This window comes from Hyperolius riggenbachi, chromosome 12, assembly GCF_040937935.1.
Source record: "Hyperolius riggenbachi isolate aHypRig1 chromosome 12, aHypRig1.pri, whole genome shotgun sequence".
NCBI lineage: Eukaryota > Metazoa > Chordata > Amphibia > Anura > Hyperoliidae > Hyperolius > Hyperolius riggenbachi.
In genome coordinates, this window is record NC_090657.1 from 175,263,308 (window position 1) to 175,279,904 (window position 16,597).

Consider the following 16,597-nt stretch of genomic DNA (forward strand, 5'->3'; position numbering starts at 1 on the left):
GGTGCGTGTATCTACGCCCCCTGGTGGGGAAAGGGTGTTAAAAGGGGCGTAGATACACTCACCTGTGGTGGTAAAGTGGTTAATATTTATCAGAGATGTAAATCAAAGTGAATTTTAAAGCAAACCTGAAGCAAAGAAAGAAAAAATGATATAATGAATTGTATGTGTAGTACGGATTATGAATAGAACATTAGTAGCAAAGAAAAGAGTCTCATATTTTTCTTTTCAATTATATAGCTTTGTTTTTATATATAACATTGTATTTATTCTGTCACAGTTGCAGTTTACAAACCATACTTTGGCAGAGCTAATGTACCTTTGAACTTTCTTGCAGTAAAACCTTATCTAACCTGTCTCTCACTGTTTTTTGATGTATAAGTGCTTTAGAAAACAGGACTGTCTTAGACCCAAGTTGAGTCCAATAGCTCAGAGAGGCTCTTTTGCATAGATAACAAGTGAAGTCGCTTAACTCTTCCTGTACTGGAAACAATATTAGACTCATATCTCTGCTGCTAATGTTTTATTTCTTAGCTGTACTACACATACAAATCATTATATCATAAGTTTATTTTCATTTTATGTTTGCATTAACCACTTGCCGACCGCCCACTACCAATAGGCGGCGGAAAAGTTGCACCCCCAGGACCGCGTAACGCCGATCGGCGGCACCTGGGGGACGAATTAGCCGGGGATGCGCATCCGCGGGCATTAGGCTCCGGCAGGTTTTAAATAACCCGATCTCCCCTGCAAAAGTGTATAGTACACTTTATAATGTATACAAAGTGTATTATACAGGCTGCCTCCTCCCCTGGTGGTCTCAGTGATCGAGTGACCACCAGTGGAGGAGGCAGCTGTGTATGTAGACACACGCACACACTGATCCTGTCCCCCTGATCGCCCACAGCACCCCTCAGACCCCCTCCCCGATCACCCCCTCAGACCACTGTTTGCACCCAATCCCCCTCCTAATCACCCATCAATCACCCCTGTCACTATCTGTCAACGCTATATTTTTTTATTCGGTCCTAAACTGCACCCTGGGGGCTCCTGAACCTGTCAATCACCCCGTCACGACCTGTCACTGCCACCCATCAGATCAGACCCTAATCTGCCCCTTGCGGGCACCCAAACACCCGCCCACACCCTCAGACACCCCCCCCCCCTGATCACCTCCCCAGTGCATTATTTACATCTGTTCTTCCCTCTAATCACCCACTGATCACCCCCTGTCACTTCTACCCATCACACCCATCAGATCAGACCCCTGATCACCTATCAATCACCCCGTCACCCCCTATCACCACCTGTCACTGCTACCCATCAGATCAGACCCTAATCTGCCCCTTGCGGGCACCCAAACATCCGCTCACACCCTCAGATTGCCCTCAGACCCCCCCTGATCACCTCCCCAGTGCTTTATTTACATCTGTTCTCCCCTCTAATCACCCACTGATGACCCATCAATCACCCATCAATCACCCCCTATCACCACCTGTCACTGCTACCCATCATATCCATCATATCCTCATCTGCACCTTGCAGGCACTCAATCACCCACCCACACCCTCAGATTGCCCTAATCACCTCCCCAGTGCATTGATTGCATCTATTCCCCCCTCTAATTACACCCTGAGACACCCATCAATCACCTCCTGTCACCACCTGTCACCCCCTAGCACTCCTACCCATCAGATCTGCCCCCTGCAGGCTTCTAATCACCCGGCCATACCCTCACCCGCCCCACCGCAGTGACAGAATTTTTTTTTTCCTGATCACTGCAAAAAACACTGTACAATAACTGTGGCACTGAAAAGATCAGTTTTGATTTTTTTAAAATCAAAACTCAGTGACCACAGCTTTCTACTTCACAAGTACTCTCTTTTGCTAGGTAGGTGCTTTTTTTCCTGGGTAGTCTCAGAGGAATACCCCCTAAATTTATCAGTCCACCATGGCAAAAAAGGGGTATTCCGCTGAAGAGGTGCCGAGATTCTAGCCCAGTGGGGTGAGTGCGATTGGGAAGCCTCATCCGACTAATCATCCGAGTCAGAATACGAACCGGTGAACAGCAGTGGCTCTCTGACCGATAGCAATGATGAGGTTGAGGTCCCGGCTAGTGCCAGGCGTACCACATCCCATGTCACTGGACCGCAGGATCAGACTCATGGGCAGCAGAGTAGTGCTAGTGCTGATCCGAGGTTTCTTGGTGAGGCATGCACCAGCAGCGTAGCATCTCGTGGACCTAGCACCAGTACTACCGTAGACCCTGGTGAGGTGGCGAGCACCAGCATAGTAGTAGAAACTGGTTCGGTGACACGTGCATTAAGACCCGAGTCGCAGCCACCAGCAAAACGGGCCCGTACTACCCATAGTCTCCCAGAGGTGCTGGCAAATCCCAATTGGCAATCCCCTGGTTCCGCCGCACCCGTACTGCCCCCTTTCATCGCCCAGTCTGAAGTCCAGGTGGAGACAGATAATCTAGGATTGGCCCTAGACTTTTTTCATCTGTTCTGCACCGTGGATCTCTACGACTTAATTGTGGCTGAGACCAACCGTTATGCCACACAATACGCAACCGCCAATCGGAAGAGCTACCATGCCCAGCCTTTTCGGTGGAAACCACTCCAAGTTTCCAAACTTAACATTTTTTGCGGCCTTCTCCTTAACATGGGTCTAGTCAAAAAGAATGTATTGCGGTCTTATTGATCTACGCACCCAATACATCACATGCCCATGTTCTCTGCTGCCATGTCCAGGTCACGATTTGAGAACATCCTGCACTTCAGTGCCAATACAACCTGCCATCTAAGAGGCCACCCTGCTTATGACCGGTTCCACAAAATTCAGCCCTTCATAGACCACCTGTCAGCAAAATTTGCAGATGCTTAGACTACTAGTCACATTATACTACTTCTTCTGAGCACGGCAGTACCACATGTGTGACACTTTTTTGCAGCCTAACTGCGCTAAGGGACCCAAAGTCCAATGAGTACCTTTAGGATTTCACAGGTTATTTTGAGACATTTGGGTTCAAGACTACTCCTCACGGTTTTGGGCCCCTAAAATGTCAGGGCAGTATAGGAACCCCACAAGTGACCCCATTTTAGAAAGAAGACACCCCAAGGTATTCCGTTAGGTGTATGATGAGTTCATAGAAGATTTTATTTTTTGTCACAAGTTAGTAGAAAATGACACTTTGTGAAAAAAGAAAAACAATAAAAATCAATTTCCGCTAACTTGTAACAAAAAATAAAATCTTCTATGAACTCACTATACTCCTAACAGAATACCTTGGGGTGTTGTCTTTCTAAAATGGGGTCACTTGTGGGGTTCCTAAACTGCCCTGGCATTTTAGGGGTCCTAAACCGTGAGGAGTAGTCTGGAAATCAAATGCCTCAAAATGACCTGTGAAATCCTAAAAGTACTCATAGGACTTTGGGCCCCTTAGCGCACCTAGGTTGCAAAAAAGTGTCACACATGTGGTATCGCCATACTCAGGAGAAGTAGTATAATGTGTTTTGGCATGTCTTTTTACACATACCCATGCTGGGTGGGAGAAATACCTCTGTAAATGGACAATTGTGTGTAAAAAAATAAAAAAAAATGTCATTTACAGAGATATTTCTCCCACCCAGCATGGGTATGTGTAAAAATACACCCCAAAACACATTATACTACTTCTCCTAAAAACGGCGATACCACGTGTATGACACTTTTTTGCAGCCTAGGTGCGCTAAGGGGCCCAACGTCCTATGAGTACCTTTAGGATTTTACAGGTCATTTTGAGGCATTTGGTTTCTAGACTACTCCTCACGGTTTAGGGCCCCTAAAATTCCAAGGCAGTATAGGAACCCCACAAGTGACTCATTTTAGAAAGAAGACACCCCAAGGTATTCCATTAGGTGTATGATGAGTTCATAGAAGATTTTATTTTTTTGTCACAAGTTAGTGGAAAATGACACTTTGTGAAACAAAACAATAAAAATCAATTTCCGCTAACTTGTGACAAAAAATAAAATCTTCTATGAACTCACCATGCCTCTTAGTGAATACTTTGGGATGTGTTCTTTCCAAAATGGGGTCATTTGGGGGGTATTTATACTATCCTGGAATTCTAGCACCTTATGAAACATGAGAGGTGCTCAGAAAAGTCAGAGATGCTTCAAACTGGGGAAATTCACTTTTTGCACGGTGCATCATAGTTTGTAAACGCTATAACTTTTACCCAAACAAATAAAAAATCCAATAAGTGTCTATTTATTGATCAAAGACATGTAGCACAATACATTTAGACAAAAATGTATATAGAAAGTTTACTTTATTTGAAAAATGTCAGCACAGAAAGTTAAAAAAAATCATTTTTTGACAAAATTCATGTCTTTTTTGATTAATATAATAAAAACTAAAAATCACAGCAGCAATCAAATAGCACCAACAGAAAGCTGTATTAGTGACAAGAAAAGGAAGTAAAATTCATTTAGATAGTAGGTTGTTTGACCGAGCAATAAACCGTTAAAGCTGCAATGGTCTGAATGGAAAAAAAGTGTCTGGTCCTTAAAGCGGACCCAAACCAAACATTTTTTTTTAATTCAAAATATTTAGTTGCACCACTCTGACACATACAAAGATAAATAAACACTCCTTCAAGCCTATAAGCATTTCAGTGCCTGCTTTTCACCCTTCTCTTTTCATAACTAGGATTATACTGGGGGCAGCCATTAGCAATTCCTCCTTTGCTGGACACCACCTACTCCAGCATTTTGCCGGAAAAATCCCGGCAATATGAAAGAAAGGGAGGGGTTCCTTCAATAAATGTAAAATATTTTATATTTGTCATTATGCGGCTGACAAAAGGCTGCTATTTATTATTATAATTTAGAAAATAGATGTTATTTTTGAGATCTTGTATTTTTAATTTGGGTCCACCTTAAGGGGTTTTAAGACTGCAGTCAAGTGGTTAAACACTTGCTTTCGATTTAACAGTCTGTCTGATCGAATGTCTAATAGGTTGAAAACATTATACGCTATATGGCTACCTTTGCTTGCTTTGCATATTTGCTGGTGTTCTTTTCTTTACACCTGTGGCGATGGACATGTCAAGCTTGCGGCGGAGTAGGTTGTCCTGATCATTGGAGAGAATGAATTGCCCGCTAACGAAGGCCGTGAAACTAGAGTATCATAAAATCCGCTGAAATATAACACTGGCTGACTGAGGGATACAGAGCATCACTCAACGGTTATGGCTTTCTCAATAAAATAATTCACTGTAAAATAACAAACAATAAACAGAAGGGAACAGGAAAATGTAATTTTACAGTCTGGCCACTGGGGGCGGTGTTGTACAGTCTCTGGGCTGGATCACTTCCAGGTAATGCACTGATTAAGCTAAGGGGCTTATTTGGGGGTGGTGGGTGATGTAACATGACAAGAAGCAGCCAAGCAGAGCTGTTATGGAAATTAAATCCCTCCCAAGAAAACAAAAACCAAGCAAAGCAGATTGTAAATAGCAATTACATTGACAAGGAATACAGAGTGTAGAAGCAAAGTAGTGGAAACGTGTTTCATGCACCAAGTGTCTATGGGAAACTGGTCTACAGCAAATGTCCTCTCCTCTCTGGATGCAGCTGGTAAATGTGTCAAACATGTGTGACCATGATGTGAACCCCAAAGTAGAAATACTTGCTCACGCGGCTCCAAGACTTCTCTAGAACAGCCCCTACTCTTTGTCAGGTGCAGGACGCTATTACAGACAGCAATGCGAAGAAAGATAGGCGTTGGCAGAGCTGCGAAGGCACAGTGGCCCCTCAACTCTAAGTCGGTGAAAACAAAACTAGCTGATGGAGGAGGGACAGAAGATCGTTGAAAAACCGGCACGTGCACAGGACGGCTGCAAGGGGCTGGTGGAAGCCCCAGGTAAGTGAAATTCTTTTTTTTTTTTTTTTTTTTTTTTTTTACAGTTTAGGTTCACTTTAAGCCCATCCTACCCTAAGAAGGGATCTGACTAATGCAGTTTCCCAATAAAATACTAAGGCAGGGAACACACTTGTCTTGCATTTTTCTGCTCGCGTTTTTCTGCATTCATTTTCTGCACACCAAGTGTGTTTCTATGCAGAAAAACGTGCACTTTTTTACAGCAGCTGATGTAATTGATACAGGAAACTGACAAAATGTGCAGAATTATCATGCAGAATGTCAGGTTTTTTCTGCGTGTGAACTAAGCCAACTGATTACCATGAGCTCTCTGTGCAGAAAACAGTCAAGTATGTTCCCTCTTTTTTTGTGTTAACTACCTGCCGACCGCTCCATGCCAATTGGCTCCGCTCCGCCTTCAATCTCCCATCGGGAGGAACACCGTCAAATAACCCTGTATAGCGCTGCGATCTAAGGCAGCGCTGTACCGAGAACAGCCGTGTGACATGGCTGTCCCCTCTGTAGGCAGGGAAGTGATCGTCTGTCATAGGCTGAAGCCTCTGACATCCGTTCATGCTGATTGGCTGGTGGGGGGAGGGAGGGAGGGTGGGATATACAGTTAATTTTAAAGAATGCATACATTTATTAAATTAAAAATTTATATATATACATATATATATATATATATACATATATATATATATATATATATATATATAAAAACAACAGCTGGGGAGCGATCAGACCCCACCAACAGACAGAGAGCTCTGTTGGTGGGGAGAAAAGGGGGGGGAATCACTTGTGTACTGAGTTGTGCGGCCCTGCAGCGAAGGCCTTCAAGCTGCAGTTGCCCAATTAGTAAAAAATAGCTGAGTCACTAGGGGGGTTTAACACCGCGGTCCCCAAGTGGTTAAAGCTGCTATGGTACATCTTACCTCCCTCATAGGATTCTCTCACACACACACTGCACCACTTCTGAGAATCCTCATCTCCTCCTGTGGCAATGTCTGAGACACTTCTGCATGATTTCTAAAAGCCTTCTAAGATTTTACTTTCAGACAGACAATATTGATAAATCTGACCCAGAGCCTCAGCTGATGATGCTTAGCACATCATCACTGTGCTGCGGGACTCTGTCTGGCTAAGCTCCGTCAAGCTCCGCCCCTTTTCTGAAGAGCCCAGAGAGGAAACAGGAAGAAGGCCAAGAACTGGAGCAACTGCCTGGCATGGTCACCACCCCAACTCCCATAGTGCAATACACTGCAGCCCTGGCAGAAAGGAAGATTTGAATGCTGCAGCTGCTTGCTACAACAACAACTTTGGTAAGTTAAGCTAAGTACACATATGAGATAAAAGTCTTTGGAAAAGTAAAGATCACAGACCAATGTTACCACCTCCATGTAGTGTGAGACATATACCTACACAGTTTATACTATTAAGCTGAGTACCCCCATCAAATAAATACTTTGCAAACTGAGGAATGAATCTGTCACATAGGTTTGTCAGGAAGGTTTGACAGACTGATATGTGGCACAAAAGATTGTTTATTGAGGGATGTTGTGTAAGCCGCTGGCTATCTGATCCGTTTCTGATTATAGTGGAGATCAGAACCAATCGATCATCAGGCTTATTGGATTGATACTGGCCACCCCATTAACAGTCCAATTTTAATGAAGAATCAATTGAGTGAGCAGATAAATGCAGAAATACACGTCGTAATACATTGATTATTTCACCATCAACAAACCAATCTTTACTTCCTATCCATCACAGCCAGTTATATAAAAAAAAAATTCGATCGTCAAAATTGCCATCAAACGATCGCTTTCAGAATCGTTCGCAGTCAATTGGGAACATCAGCAGAGTTTATTTTCTGCCAATCCAATCACAGTTATCCAGTCGATTGAACGATTGGACCGTTAGTAATCACCTTTACTGACCCTGCTAAAGGGAGGAGAGGGAACAGGGACAAAGAGAAGGTGACTAATCACCCAGCCAGAATCAATGGGCCTGTTAGGGCTCGATGACAGACTGCATTTGCCAGTTTTCCTGCAACCAGCGCGATTTCAGACCTAGTGATGGTGAGCTGGCATCTGTAGGTTCCTGAGGAATAGACAAGGATCTATAATTAGTGAGAACGCTAATTTCATATTTGCTCATTTCATATTTATTTGGAAAAATAACTCCAACCTTTTGATGCAGAGTTAGAACTGTTACCCCAAATTCCTCCATAATACTTCTAGACCTGCACAGTGCTAGAATGCTCACATTTTCCTGATGAAGGCGTTAGGGACGCCCCTGAAACCCTTATTAGCCTCGGGTTCTTTTGTGTGCAATTTTTCTGGTATCTTTTTCTTTCAATATCTTTATTAGAACAACAATAAGAGGAACACTCATCCAAAGAAAATATTTACTAGTTCCATGAAAATAATTTGTAATTATTACACATAATATTATTTTTTTTAATATCAGTAAGTCAAAATTTGAATAATAGTATGAAGCCCGCTAATTCATCATAGTAAGGTGGCCATACGCTACACAGTGTATGGCCACCTTGGATTACAGGGCTGGGCTCTGCCAGTGACCTAGTGACCCTAAGATGGAAGATGATGGTTGGATACATTTCCAATTGCTTTTAGACAGTTTATAGATAAAATAAAAGTGATTGCGGGTTGTAATACATGTTTGATGGGGGTTTAAGGAGCATGGAGGCTTCCGTATATGGAGAGATATGGAGGCTGCCATATTTATTGTCTTTTAAAGGAAATCCAAAAGGGAAAAATCTAAAGGGGCAGTTTAAGAGACTCTGTAACATAAAACACACCTCTTACCTCAGGAGGGGAAGCCTTAGGGTCCAATTGAGGCTTCCCCCTCCCCTGTAGCTGCAGGCAATCCCCTGACAAGCCTCACAAGGCTTAATATATTTACCTCTCCAGGATCCTGCGCAGGCGCAGTAGCAGCTCTTCGTTCGGGCTAGGCGGAAATAGCCGAGCTCGATCGTATCTCTACTAAGCAGGTGCAAAGGACGCGCTCTTGCGCAGTAGGTGGATCGATCAGGTTCGCTATTTCCACCTTACCAAATGAAGAGCGGCTAGTGCGCCTGCGCAGGATTGCGGTAGGTAAATATTTACCTCGCCACGATTCAGGGAGTCCCGGTAAAGCAACGGAGGGACGGAGGAGGATGGGAGAAGCCTCGTTAGGATCCAGAGGTAAGTATCCACCATGGGCCCTTTTTTCCTAACAGATTTTCTTTAACTTACCTGGGGCTTCTAGCAGCCCCCTGGTGTCATCATGTGCCTGCACAGTTCTCCCAAGACCCTCTGGCCAGCAGCAGCGACCCCTTCAAAGCTGTCCGGCCATGCGTCTCCTCACCACATCCCCGCATCCCCGTACATGGCACCCTACTGCACATGCGCAGTACGGGAAAATTGCAACGGGAGTGTGATCAGGGTGTGCAGTTCGGAGCAGCCCATGCGCAGTAGCCTCTGACTGGGGGCCGCCACTGCTTGATGGAGGGTCCTGGAAGGATGGCGTGGGCACAGGATGACTCCAGGGGGCTACAAGATGCCCCAGGTAAGTTACACTGCTATTTTATTTATTTATTTTTTAATTTGTGATCAGTAAATTCACCTGTTTTCTGCATTACTGAATGCAGCAATGCTTAGAGCTTCAGGTGTCCTTTAACTACCTAACGACCGTGTCACGCCAATGGGCGTGAATGCGGCGGCAGCCCCAGGACCACCTAATGCCGATTGGCATCAAGTCCTTGAGCTGCAGTTTCTCAGGGAACGGCCGCACGCATGTGCGATCGTTCCCTGCCCATTCACGGTGCGGATCTCTGTGATTAGCCTGCTAGCCGCCGATCGCGGCTAGCAGACTATTTGTAAATGAAAGGGGAAAGAAATCCCCTTTGTTTACATCAGTACAGCGCTGCGGTCCCCGGCAGCGCTGTACGAGATCGGCGATCCCCGCCCTCTGATTGGCCGGGGATCGCCATCCTCTCATAGGCTAATGCCTATGAGAGGCGGAGAACAGGACGGATCGCCGTTCTGTTCCAATCAAATAGGCGGAGGGGAGGGGAGAAAGGAGAGGGAGGGGGATGGGAAAGAGAGCCTTTATGAGGCAAAAGAAAAAAAAGTGACAGCAGCTATTGGACACCTCCAGCAGCATGTCCCCTTAGGGACAAAAATAGGAGGGGAGTCCGATCGCCATGCTCCATAGCTGGGCTGTGCAGGAGGCTGAAAAGCCTGCACAGCCCAGTACAGCAAAACTGAGCCTGGTCTTTAGGGGGGTTTAATACTGCGGTCGTCAAGTGGTTAAGGTGGATAGTGTGTGTGTTGGCGGGGATGGGTTAACTTTTACAGTTAAAGTTAATTATAGCCTATTAGATGTGCTGTGGTCATTAAACACCCTGCCCGTGAGACCAGCATCCCACCACAATATAGAATTTTTATTGCCCACATTATTATGGCTGCGCAGGCTTTGGTAATGCTTCAGAGAACAATTTCTACATGATGAAGGAAAGTCCTATGTAAATGTAAAATGATTGCATCACATGGCCCAATAATCATATCAACAAATCCACTAGTGTTGTGGAGGAAAATAGTCCACTCCTTGCTGATATTGTGTGTGTTTGCTGTCCCAAACAATCACAGCTAGTGTGTTTCCTGCCTTACTGAGTGTTGTGTGACTGTATATTATCTGTATTATGTTACGTCCTGGAATGTGTATTATTTATTTGTTTACTTTTTACTTTAGGGTGGCGCAGGGCTATATGAAGGATGGTTTCTGTGGTACTTGCACTGCATCGCATGGCTACTAATAAGTGTGAAAACGAAAAAGGACACCTGAATTGAGAGGGGTATGGAGGCTGCCATATTTATTGCCTTTTAAACAATACAAGTTGCCTGGCAGTCCTGCTGATGTCTTTGGCTGCATTAGTTACTGAATCACACACCTGAATCAGGCATACAGCTAATCGAGTCACACTTCAGTCAGAAACATCTGATCTGCATGCTTGTTCAGGCGCTATGGCTAAAGGTATTATGCTTGGTACACATCCCATCAGATCGACGAGTCAAATAGATAATTTCCGACAGGTCTGATCAGGTTTCTGAACAAAAATAAATGGAAACCTGATTAGACCTGTCAGAAATCGTTTCAACCCATCCATCTGACGGAAAATTGCATAGTGTGTACCAGGGAGTATACCAGGCATTCATGGCAGAAGATAAAAAATAAACAATAGGGAGATTGCATTGCTGGCTATTATAAATTGTACATGATATTCATGAAATGATCACAGGCCTAAAGTAAGGATTTAAGGAAAGCGATTTTTCTTCTTTTGGGAAGGGATGGTATTTGCTGGTAATTATCGTCAGAGACTTCGGCTTGAGGTCACTTCTAAAAAACATAAACGACAAAATCTTCTTCTGGCAAACATTATAGCGTGTGTACTTTGTTTTTGTGTGCAAATAAAACACAGACGTTCCACAGAGGGGAGAGTCTAAGTATTGAAAGCGAGTACCAAGGACTCTTGCTCTCTGCATCTAATTAGTTACACAGCAAGGTAAGAGTTACAAAAACACATGCAGCCCAAATGTATTTTTTCATAAGGTTTATGAAAAAAATAAAATAATTAAAAATAAAAAAGTGGAAATCCCATTTAAAGAAGGAGGTAACACTTGTATCTGGCTTTCTAGAGTTTTCCGGGCAGCCTGCGGACTTGAAGACGGCAAAGGCCTGCTCTGGGATAAAGCCCAACTCCATAAAAATGCTGCAAACGGCAAATCTGTTCAGAGCTTGTTAGATTTTATGTTTACATGCCAACGCCAGATAAATGGCTGCAGTAATTACTCCCAGAACGGCAAGGCCTGGAAGTGACCCTTGTCAGCACATGAAGGGGCCACGGTCATTGCTGTGTGCTCAGACGCCAGAGGGTCTCGTGAAGAATGGCTATAAGGGAACGGCAGGCCAGAGGGTGAAGATAGCGTGTGGTGCTGAACGGACAGCGACCGGAGCTAGTGTGTGTAATGAGAGTGTAGCTACATGATGACAGCGTGTGGTGCTGAACAGACAGCAACTAGAGCTGGTGTGTGTAATGATGAGAGTGTAGCTACATGATGACAGCGTGTGGTGCTGAAAGGACAGCAACCGGAGCTGGTGTGTGTAATGAGAGTGTAGCTACATGATGCCAGTGTGTGGTGCTGAACAGACAGCGACCGGAGCTGGTGTGTGTAATGAGAGTGTAGCTACATGAGGGCAGTGTGTGGTGCTGAACAGACAGCGACCGGAGCTGGTGTGTGTAATGAGAGTGTAGCTACATGATGACAGTGTGTGGTGCTGAACAGACAGCGACCGGAGCTGGTGCGTGTAATGAGAGTGTAGCTACAGGCAGGGCCGGATTTGTACTTTTTACCGCCCAAGGCCAACTATACCGTCTGTATGGTTGTTATCTCTGTGTGCCCCAATGAGGATTCTACTTACTTTCCATCATTGGATGTCACAGACAATAACTATTTTAGTAATTTGTGTCTAGATTATTAGTTATGTTTTCCTTAAGAACTTTTATGTTATGTTTGCCATATCATTAACCACCCTGGCGGTATTGACGAGCTCAGCTCATCCAGGAAAAACTTTCTGAAAGCGGTATTGACGAGCTGAGCTCGTCAATACCGCCAGGGAGATTTCTTGCTTCTCTTCCCCACCGGCTGCACTTTTCACTCATCAGAGGGATTCCCTAGGATGGCTGGATGCCTGTCAGCACGCTGTGGGTAGCGATCTGTGCTACCCACAGCATACAGAACTAGCATCCAGCCACCCTGGGAATCCCTGTGCAGCCGGCGGGGCAGAGAATGTGTGAGGCTGTGTAGGGATTCCCCTTCTTTGCCGGCGGGTGGCTGGTGCGGGGATCCTCTCTGTGCGGGGGGCCGGGGGGGGATCCTCGTACTGTGCATGCGGGTGACCCTTTTGTGTGTGCGGGGGGGCAGGTATCCCCTTCTATGGGGCTGGTCTTGGCCGGTCGGGGACACCCCCTTCTGTGCGGGGGGGGGGGGGGGGAGGTGTCCCCTTCTATGCGGGCTGTGGGTGGCCTCTCCCTCCTCTTCCCCCATCCCTCCCTCTCTGTCCCCCGTGTCCCCCCCCCATCCCGTGTCTCCCCCGTCAGAAGCCCTGCTTTACTCACCTGAGGGCTTTCTCCTGCGCCGGCCGCGATGGACACCCTCCTCCTCCATCGCCGAAGTCCCGGTCTGTGTAATTACAGTACGCGGCTTGGTGACGTCACCAAGCCGCGTACTGTAATTACAGAGAACACGAGACTTCGCGATGGAGGAGGAAGTGTGCCGCTTCCGCCGCAGGAGAAAGCCCTCAGGTGAGTAGATCAGGGCTTCTGACAGGGGGGAGACACGGGATGGGGGGGGGGGACACGGGGGACAGAGAGGGAGGGATGGGGGAAGAGGAGGGAGAGGCCACCCACAGCCCGCATAGATGGGGACACCCACCTTCCTCCCACCACAGAAGGGGGTGTCCCCGACCGACCACGGCTAGCCCCCATAGAAGGGGATACCCCCCCGCACACACAGAAGGGCCACCCGCATGCACAGTATGGGGATTCCCCCCCTCTCCCACAGAGGGGATCCCCGCCGGCCACTACCAGCCAGCACAGAAGGGGAGCCCCCCCCACAGAAGGGACACCCGGCCACAGCATTGGGGGCAATGGGGGGGGGGCAGAGGCACCCGCAAACCTGGCTCCCTATACATATGACTCCCTAGACCTGGCTGCACATCTGTCTCCTATACACCTGGCAAACATCTTGCTCCCTATATACCTGGCAAACATCTTGCTCCCTATATACCTGGCAAAACATCTGGCTAACTATTCCTGGCTAATACATCTGACTAACTATTCCTGGCTAATACATCTGGCTAACTACACCTGGCTGCACATCTGGCTAACTATACCTGGCTGCACATCTGGCTAACTATACCTGGCTGCACATCTGGCTAACTATACCTGGCTGCACATCTGGCTAACTATACCTGGCTGCACATCTGGCTAACTATACCTGGCTGCACATCTGGTTAATACATCTGAGTCTTATACTCACCATTGGAATGCTGATCCCTCGTCGCGTACCACTGATAGCTTCCCCAGTGCCTTCTTTCATGTCCCTTGGCGGATTTTGCTTCTCCCTTGGCGATCACATGTCCCCCGTCGATCGGCGTTAATGGCACCAGTGTCACACAGCATCATCAAAATCTCACAGCAAACACTTTTTTTTAAATTGAATTCAATACAATAACCTGTATTGAATTCAATATAAAAAAAAAATGATTGCAAAAAAAAAATTGGTTGAAAATTATTGGAAATTAATTGAACCACTTTTTGCACGGAAATCCTGGGGAAATAGAACGCCAGGGTGGTTAATGATGGACCCATTGTGTCACTATGAGAGTTAGGATGATGTGTACCTGCAGGATAGAGCTTACAGGTCTTGCAGGGACGACACAAGTACAGGACAGATAGTTCAAAGGATAAAGCTGTCTTTGTAGATAGGGATGGCTGCATAAAACAGCTTTACTGCCCCTCACTGAGCCGCCCCTAAATTTCTGGTGCCCTAGCCCATGGCCTATGTGGCCTTGCCAGAAATCCGGCCCTGGCTACAGTACATGATGACAGCATTTGATGCTGAGAGTGTAGCTACATGATGACAGTGTGTGGTGCTGAACAGACAGCAACCAGAGCTGGTGTGTGTAATGAGAGTGTAGCTACATGATGACAGCATATGCTGCTGAGCGGACAGCGACCATTGCTGGTGTGTGTAATGAGAGTGTAGCTACATGATGACAGCGTGTGCTGCTGAACGGACAGCGACCGTTGCTGGTGTGTGTAATGAGAGTGTAGCTACATGATGACAGCGTGTGGTGCTGAACGGACAGCGACCGTTGCTGGTGTGTGTAATGAGAGTGTAGCTACATGATGACAGCGTGTGGTGCTGAATGGACAGCAACTAGAGCTGGTGTGTGTAATGAGAGTGTAGCTACATGATGACAGCGTGTGCTGCTGAGCGGACAGCGACCATTGCTGGTGTGTGTAATGAGAGTGTAGCTACATGATGACAGTGTGTGGTGCTGAATGGACAGCGACCGGACATGGTGTGAGTAATGAGAGTGTAGCTACATGATGACAGCGTGTGGTGCTGAAAGGACAGCGACCGGAGCTGGTGTGTGTAATGAGATTGTAGCTACAGTACATGATGACAGCATTTGATGCTGAGAGTGTAGCTACATGATGACAGTGTGTGGTGCTGAACGGACAGCGACCAGAGCTGGTGTGTGTAATGAGAGTTTAGCTACATGATGACAGCATGTGCTGCTGAACGGACAGCGACCATTGCTGGTGTGTGTAATGAGAATGTGCAAACACTAGTGCATATGACAGGCAGGGGCCCCGAGCACTGCCACTGCTCAAGACCCCAAAACCAGCATGTAACACAATAAGGGAGCGCAGGCAAGCCCCTGAGCTCCCACTACCAGGAACCTGCCCCCACTACTCCTTCAACTTACCACACACACAAAAGAAATGCTCACTCCCTGACAGCATTCTGCCACTTGTATATAGTCTGTAGACTGCCCGTCAGCCAATGAGAAGTGCAAATACATTACTGTATACAAACTCCCTCTCATCCGCCTGCACGCTGGTGCCCCCTGCTGGCCATATAGCCTTTGTCTATATGCAACTGAAGCCCTCTCCAACGATTGGCTGAACTGCTCAGACTCTGCTTAATTAAGTACTGCAGACTAGGTGTAATGTATTTGCACTTCTCATTGGCTGACGGGCAGTCTACAGACTATATAAGTGGCAGAATGCTGTCAGGGAGTGAGCATTTCTTTTGTGTGTGTGTAATGAGAGTGTAGCTACATGACGACAGCGTGTGGCGCTGAACAGACAGCGACCGCAACTGGTGTGTCACCCTCCCCTATACAGTTCCCTAGAGTTTAGTGCTTTCCCCCTGCCTCCCCCACATGGCTTCCCTGGTGTTCTAGTGCTTCATCTCCAATATAGCTTCCCTGGTGGTCTAGAGTGGGTCACACATAGTGCAAAGTAGGGAAACCACTTTGGGGCCAAATTTAATGGCTCTAAAGGCCCGATTTGGCTCGCGGACTGGAGTTTGACATATATGCTTTACATAAAGTCATAATTATGAGCAGGTGCAGCACTAGAGGCAGCCTCCCCCCCAATTGTGCCCACCCTAGTATAGGTAGGAGTGGATTACCCCCCCCCCCTCAGTTTAGGTAGTCACTAGCCAGATGTGCCCCCAGTATTATGTAGCCCCCCTCCCCAGTATAGATAGCCAGATGTGCCCCCAGTATTATGTAGCCCCCCTCTCCAGTATAGATAGCCAGATGTGCCCCCCAGTATTAGGTAGCCCCCTCTTCAGTATAGATAGCCAGATGTTGCCTCCAGTATTAGGTAGTCCTCCCCAGTATAGATAGCCAGATGTGCCTCCAGTATTAGGTAGTCCTCCCCAGTATAGATAGCCAGATGTGCTTCCAGTATTAGGTAGTCCTCCCCAGTATAGATAGCCAGATGTGCCTCCAGTATTAGGTAGCCCCCCCCCCCCCCCCCCCCCCCAGTATAGAAAGCAGGATGTGCCACCAGTATTAGGCAGCCCCCTCCTCGGTATAGATA

The 16,597-nt window shown here is 46.6% G+C and overlaps 1 protein-coding gene across 8 annotated transcripts in view; it reads right to left on the minus strand.

The window, feature by feature from the left end:
• The window catches only part of PPDPF (pancreatic progenitor cell differentiation and proliferation factor), a 230,667-nt gene that overhangs the window by 153,676 nt on the left and 60,394 nt on the right, over positions 1-16,597 (minus strand). The window contains exon 1 of one of the 8 annotated variants that reach the window (XR_011025343.1): positions 5,034-5,107. The exons of the other annotated variants lie outside the window; for them this stretch is intronic. The gene's annotated coding sequence lies outside the window, so the exon portion shown is untranslated. Of the gene's footprint in view, positions 1-5,033; positions 5,108-16,597 lie in introns of those variants that run through there. 8 annotated transcript variants of the gene reach the window in all.